Below are 7,422 nucleotides of genomic sequence, written 5' to 3' on the forward strand. Positions count from 1 at the left end.
GCCTGGAGAATCCTAGGGACGGAGCAGCCTGGTGGGCTGCCGTCTATGGGGTCGCACAGAGTCAGACACGACTGAAGCAACTTAGCAGTAGCAGCAGAGCCACCACAACAAATTACCAGAAACTAAGATGCTCAAAACAAGAGAAATTTCTTCTATCACAGTTTTGGAGGCTAGAAGTCCAAAATCATTATCAGCACAACCATGAGCCCCTTCAAAGGCTCTAAGGAAGAATCTTCCCTTGCCTCCTCCAGGTTCTATTGGTTTTGTGGCTATGAAAGCGTAACTTCAATCTCTGCTTCTTTCTTCAGACAGCCTTCTTCTCCCTGTGTATCTGTGTCATCTCCTTTTCTATCTCCAATAAGGACATTGTCCTTAGATGTAGGGCCTACCCCAAAACCAGAATAATCTCATTTTGAAATTCTTAATCACATTTGCAAAGACTCTATTTCCAAATAATATCACACTCACAAGTACTAGGGGTTAGGACTTGTCCACATCTTTTGGAAATCCCTATTCAATCTATTACAGGTTAAAAAAAAAAAAAAACTGCTTTGATACACTTTGCTTAGGCATACTTACATGAGTTTCAGCTAAACCAGCATTCTCCAGAGTGTGTCAGACAAACATAAATTCCTGGAGAGGCTCAAAAGAAATATTTACAATGCTAAAATAAGTTTGGGGAACACTGAATACTATAAACCTCTCTTATGATTTATCATTGCCACATACACATTTCAGTTTCTTAGAAGTCTTACAGTAATGAAACCCATTCAAGTTGTTCAGTCTTGAATTTTCCAAACTTATTTGACACTTGAACTTTTCCTTCTGGTTACAGGACACACTGACATCCAAAAAATTATGCTCCATGGAACATACGGGCTTCCCTGATAGCTCAGTTGACAAAGAATCCATCTGCAATGCAGGAGACCCCAATTCGATTCCTGGGTCAGGAAGATCTGCTGGAGAAGGGATAGGCTACCTACTCCAGTATTCCTGGGCTCCCCTTGTGGCTCAGCTGGTAAAGAATCCACCTGCAATGTGGGAGACCCGGGTTTGATCCCTGGGTTGGGAAGATCCCCTGGAAAAGGGAAAGGCTACCCACTCCAGTATTCTGGCCTGGAGAATTCCATGGACTGTATAATATAGTCCATGGGGTCGCAAAGAGTCAGACATGACTGAGCAACTTTCACTTCACTTCACTTCATGGAACATACTCACAGATATGTTAACATATAATCAATCAATAATCAGTAACTATAAATGATCTGGGTTTCTGGATGCCTCTCAATTTTGATGGGGAAGAAGAAGACATGAAATAAGGTCTTAAACCTTGAGGAGAGAGGATGAAGTGACCACTGAATTCAGGAGTGGGGTATGCTGGAGTATGCAGTCAGTATGCTGGGGAAGGTACAGAAAGAAGAGACTGGAGGCTCAAAAGAATTTTTCTCAAAGAATTTATTCATTTCAAACTGTGAGGATCAGCACAAGCTGTGAAACAGGTTTTCGGTTGATTAATTAGATTTTTCATTTGTTGTGTTTTTTTTGTTTGGTTTTTTGGTCAGTCAAGTAAAAGCATGTACAGCAACTTGGTTATTTATAGTCATTTTTGCTTTATATTTTCTCAAACATGATTTCCTTGTAAAAAGGCATATTTCCCACAGGTTTTATTCATCAAAGTGCCAGTGTAACTGCATTTCTGTCATTCTGACTTCTCCCTATAGTTGCTGCTAAGAGTAGTCTTTCTTCTTAGTTCCTCAACTACCAAACATGTATAACAGAGTGCTGTCTTGGTTAATGTGAATCCTGTTTGTTCATCTGGATGAAATGTAAACCTACATGCCCAAGGTGAGGAAGTGAGCTCCATTCATCTGGAGATCTGGTCATTTCCAATGGCCAAACTTAGATCGGAAGGCAAGGTTCCAGAGAAAACACAAGTCTCACCTCCCCTGGGAGCGCCTCCCAGGTTCTTGCACCAGCTGCAGTGCTGTCAGCCTGCCTCCTATGCCATTCTCCGCCTTTGTGAAAGGCATACAGAAGAGCTCTCAGACTCTGCTCTCATTTCTTCAATGGCCATATCAAAGCTGAGGCTTAACTTCCTCTTTCTAGCAAGAAAGATGATGTGTAATCTGGGCTCCTTCATACTTCCCTCTCAACAGACCATCAGACTGAACAGTAGTCAGAGGGTTGAGGTTCTGGATCTCTTCACTATACTTTTCCCACCTCAGGATTTTTGCTGCTCTTAAAGGTTTGTGTCACAGCAAGCTCAGAAACAACATCCAAGAGTTTCCCAACATGGAAGTCCTGTATCATTAGGGAAATGAAACATCATTTTATTTGATGTTTACATCAAATAAAGAATTATAAGAATAAAAATATTACAAGAATAAAAAAGAAGATTACAAGAATAAACATAGTTAACTGGTTATGAGTTTACCTTAGCATGCATTAACAGAAAAAGAAAAGCAGTACATAAACTCTGACTCCATGAAGGTGATTGCTTAGAGTTGGCCTAATGTTTTAAAATTTATTTGGCTTAATTTGAAGTATAATCATACAGATGGAACATGGATGTGGGCGGTCTTATCTGAGATTTAGGAAGCACCACTATGTCAGATACTAGGCTTTGCCACATAATCTTAAACTGACAGGGACATTTATGGCAGTCCCAAGAGCAAGAGTCCTATCTCTAAACATGCCCCAACAAATGGATTCTGTCCTAAGTTCAATCTCTTTCAATGTAGAAGAAATTCTAGGGAAGAGACTTTTCCATCACAGACAAATTCTTACTGAAGGAGAAATGGCAGTGCTTTTCTTTCTTAGAAAAAAAATTTAAGCCAAATTGCCCTAAAACAGGAGCCAAGGTAGAGAAATGTCAGGTCTCAGGGGAAACAGCAAAAGATTTTATTTTGGAAGATGTAACTTTAGATACTAACAGTGACAATCCAATGATTCAAATTCAAAGGGTATTTGCTTCTGAATACTTTTGAGTAACTTAGAAAGCTTATCTGCAGTGTCCATGAATAGAAAAGTCCTTGCCTTTCCTATAAACATCTCTGTGTATTCTTTTCCCAAATCCAACATCCCATCCTTGCTTTGTATATGTGCTGCCAATGCACTGGTTCAGATGTTCCAAGAAGAGCCAGAGTCATTGACTCCTGCCTGGATTATCACAGCAGGCACCACTGGCACCAAGCTCTCCCCAGTTTTTGGTCTTCCCATCCAGATGTCAATGTAAGAGTCTTTCAAAAATCATTACTTATGTATATGCCCCACCAAGAAAATTCTGATAGATCTTTGTTACCCAAAATGCAGTTATTCATCTATTCATTATTTTTTTTTTTTTTGAGTGTGTACCATATGTCAGACACTGCTAAGCAGCTTCCCTATTGCTTAAAGTACTTTCATAGGGTAGGAATTAATGTGGAGAATGACTTGGAGTTGGGTAGAACCTGGTGCCTAAGAAACTACCAGGCATGTGTTTGAGAATGTTCTTATTTACCTTCCTAGAAAACAACCATGCAATTTTGTAAAAGAATACTGTAATGCCCATGTCCTTTGACACCTTTTAGAACTCATCAAATCCAATCATTTGGGAAGTCTACCTTCCCAAAAAAGTCTACCTTCAAAGATAAGAACTTTGCATCTTTCATCTTTATATCCTCAGTCCCAGCATATACTAAGCATGATTTTATATTTTGCTAAAAGAATATAATACAATCCAAAACTCAAAAAATAATTAATTAGTTATTGTTTTGAGTTACTTCCTTCTGTTACATGAGAAGAATCACATCCACTCTTTTGAAATAATCATATTTTAGATGTATCCAGTTAAAATAGGAAAAAGGAGGATAGGAGTTGAGCTCAGGATGAAATCAAGAATGGGATCAAGAGAAAAGCCATGACTTTGGGAAAAAGCAAACAAGCTTAATGAAAAGGAATTTATTAAACACTTTCATAAGGAATTATACAAATAAAAACATCTTTCCTCAAGATGTGGCAGTTCATTCATTCAGATACTCATTCAAACATTAAATGATGCTGGGAGACAGCCTAACAAGGAAAGACACAGAGACACAGAAATACAAAACTAGAAAGAATAAAGGGAGGATGTAAGAAAGTAAAGGAAGAGGGAAGGGAAGGGAAATATATCCAATGCCATGGCATTATGCAGAGATCTGAAATTGAAAAGGTGAGAGGAATCAGTGATTGTTAACTATTTTAAATGGATTGGCAAGGAGGATTTCTCGAAGATCTAAATGATAATTGGGGGCAAGCCAGGTATAATCATGGAATGAAAGCACTGTAGCCAGAGAGAATATTTAGTGCAATGATGCAAGTCCTATAAAATGAAAAAAATAACTGAAAAAACAAGACACACACACAGAAATACATAAAAATTTCTTCAATTTCTGATTACTGTGAATTCAGACTTTAACTGGAAGTCCAGAGTAATACTCTCATTACTGAGTAAAATGAAAATTTAACATGAAAAAAAACTCTGAAACAAGAGTTTTAAAGCAAACAAACAAAAAAGTGTAAAGAATCTTCTCGGTTGCATAGTCAAGTACTAATCTTGCCAAAATGTGTTAACTTTAAAAGGATACCATAGCTTAAATTTTTAAGTGGTCAATTTCCCACCATTTTGTCAGTCCAGTTTTTCTGGAAAATCTGCAACTTCTTTTTGGACTGAATACCAGCTGGATACAGAAATCCTGGTTCATTACTAAAATGAAACAATCAGAAATTTTAGCCAAGTATGCAGAAATGCTGGGCTTTCTTCATGGATAAGGACAGCTGGTGAATTTATAGTATCTTATCAATCATCACAACCTCTATTAGGTTACAAAAACCGTGGTATTTAAAGTTCCCAATTCCATAAACAGGGAATCAGAGGCACTGAATGAACAAGTAAAATGGTTGACTTACAATTACTGATAAAAGCATCAATAAATTCCTCAAGAAAACCTAGGCACTGAGTCACAATTCTTTGTCTCCTTATATACCTACAAACTCTAAATACAAATGAGATTGAATTAAGGAAACGCCAATGTACTCCTCCTTTCGATCCAAACAAGGCTTTATTTTAATTGGATAGTGAGGATTATAAAGAATAAGATCTGTGTGTTGCTTTTCAGATTCAAGGAATTTGGTATGAGAAAATCAGTTTAGACAAAATTCCACAAGGTCTCTGAATCTGTTACATCTGTCCTTCACAACTTCCTTCTAGAAGGCATTTTCCTGTAGCTATTTAAAAAAAAAAAAAAAGACTGGATGAACTTCAAGGGAACTTAAGTAAATGCAGGGTAGTAAATTCAGCAACAAGGTCCTCATCATTTCCTCCCTCAGGAATTTGGCATCCATCCTTAAACAGAAGTGCCTTTGTAGGAGCTGTGGGATCCAGCACTGTACTCCAAGGAAAGTCTCACCCACCTATGTATGGGATAGTACACATACCTAGACCTGGACTCCAGCTGAAGACCCTTCAGTGGCCTCAGAGCTGGCTCCAGACCCTCTAGACTGTGGTCTGGGAGCCCCAGAAAGACACTGTCTTAGATAATCACCCAAGGATGAGAGAACCTTTGTGGAAGTCTAGATTTCCAGTGGAGACATTCCAGCTTACTGCTGAAGCAAAAAAACATACAAGTTTGGAGAGGGTAAGAGGAATATTTTGATTACCCATGTCATACCTCCCCCAAGGGAGTATAACTCAGTACCAAGTGATCCCTTCTCAGACCATGATTTTCCCCAGGGAAAGTAAGGACATGTGAGTGAGCACCCAGATTCCCTAGTCATCTGGGACATGGCCAGAAAGGTCCGTTACTAGTTCCAGTCCATAGGAGGCTTCTGAATTCCCCTCTTCCCACTGAGACACTGAATGTACAGCTACACAAGGAGCAATCCCCCAGAAAGAAATCCAAAAACTAGCTGAGCAACTCCTATACATGGTACAACCAAGAAAATACCCACGTCGAAAATAGGAAGGAAAGACTGAGATAAACTCTTGTCATGAATCCAGGCACAAAACCATTCAACTGGGAGGGAACTCTCAACTCCCGGCTTTTCCCTGAGAAGCAGAGAGTTTGGACTCAATATCTAGAACTCCAACTTTTAAGACTCCCACCTAAGTGATGGGCCCCCAAAACGCCTAGCTCTGAAATCCAATGCAACTTACCTCCACAAGACCCACAAGACTATACAAAACAAAGGAACAGTTCTTAACTGGCTCCGAGGATTCACTGGACTCAGCATGGAGGGAGCAGACAAAATACCTCCACTCCCCAGCGTTTCCCTGAAGAGGGACTATTTGCATATATTAAAAGCAACTGCCTGAGGGCCAGGCTTCTAATTTTGCACACCATGAGGGACTGACTGCCATTTTCCCTGGGGACTGGAAAAGCATGTGGATACCTCCCTTGCCTTTCCCTATACCCTGACAAGGGAGCAGGGCCCCATAATAGAGGATTCATCATATGTAAGGGCTTCTCAGGTGGCGCTAGTGGTATAGAACCCATCTGCCAAAGCAGGAGACATAAGAGATATGGGTTCAGTCCCTGGGTCAGGTAGATCCCCTGGAGGAGGGCATGGAAACCCACTCCAGTACTCTTGCCTGGAGAACCCCATGGACAGAAGAGCCTGATGAGCTACAGTCCATAGGGTCGCAAAGAGTCAGACAGGACTAAAGCGACTTAGCGTACACAATGGCGAAGAATGTGAAGACAGCACACTGGAATTAAGACTCCTTATTTGTCCCTCTGTCTCTCAAGCAGATGAAGGACTAAACAGAGTTGAACTCTCCACCTCAGTGGGAAATAAGATCAGTATTAATAAAATAGTGATTCAGAGGACTGACTTGCGGAAGAACATAGAATGCAAAGGATAAACACATAAAAGTGATTAGAGATAAAATAATAGACATGAAATAAAGATAACAGATATCTAGCATCCTAACTGTAGCAATAAAGAAAAAAGCAGAGTAAGCAGAATGGAAAAATATTAAGTGTAATAGAAAACCATTTTCTAAAATAAAAGAAGACAGAATCTGCAGATTGAAAGGATTTACACACATAAGCAAAAATTATTTGCAAGTCATTAAAACAGAAACAGAAAAGCTATTGTACTTCAAAGGAAAAAGTCTATATGTAATTAGGCAGAAACAGAATTTGCAAAAGAAAAAAAAATCAAGCTAAACTCATACTTTCAGCAACACTAAATGCCAGAAGACAATAGAGTAATATGCACAGACTAAGGGGGAAAATATGTCATTATCTTTGTTTATTGTATCACTCAATGACCTGAATGAATTTTGAAAACATAATATTGAGCAAAAGAAGACAGACCTTCACAGTAATATCCACTATTAAAAGTTCAAGAATAGACCATTCCAATTTATGGTGATAGCAATTCAGGAGAAAAATTTCCTCT

General features: G+C 39.1%; 1 long non-coding RNA gene across 1 annotated transcript; it reads right to left on the minus strand.

Annotated features, from left to right (window-relative positions):
• Positions 1-1,438: 1,438 nt before the first annotated feature.
• On the minus strand, positions 1,439-6,224 carry LOC138990004 (uncharacterized). The gene is made up of 2 exons (XR_011466196.1): positions 6,173-6,224; positions 1,439-2,301 (listed from the first exon to the last, which is right to left on the minus strand). It is a non-coding gene; the product is annotated as an uncharacterized lncRNA (long non-coding RNA).
• Between the last annotated feature and the right edge of the window lie 1,198 nt (positions 6,225-7,422).

Source organism: Bos mutus, chromosome 11 (genome assembly GCF_027580195.1).
Source record: "Bos mutus isolate GX-2022 chromosome 11, NWIPB_WYAK_1.1, whole genome shotgun sequence".
Taxonomy (NCBI): domain Eukaryota; kingdom Metazoa; phylum Chordata; class Mammalia; order Artiodactyla; family Bovidae; genus Bos; species Bos mutus.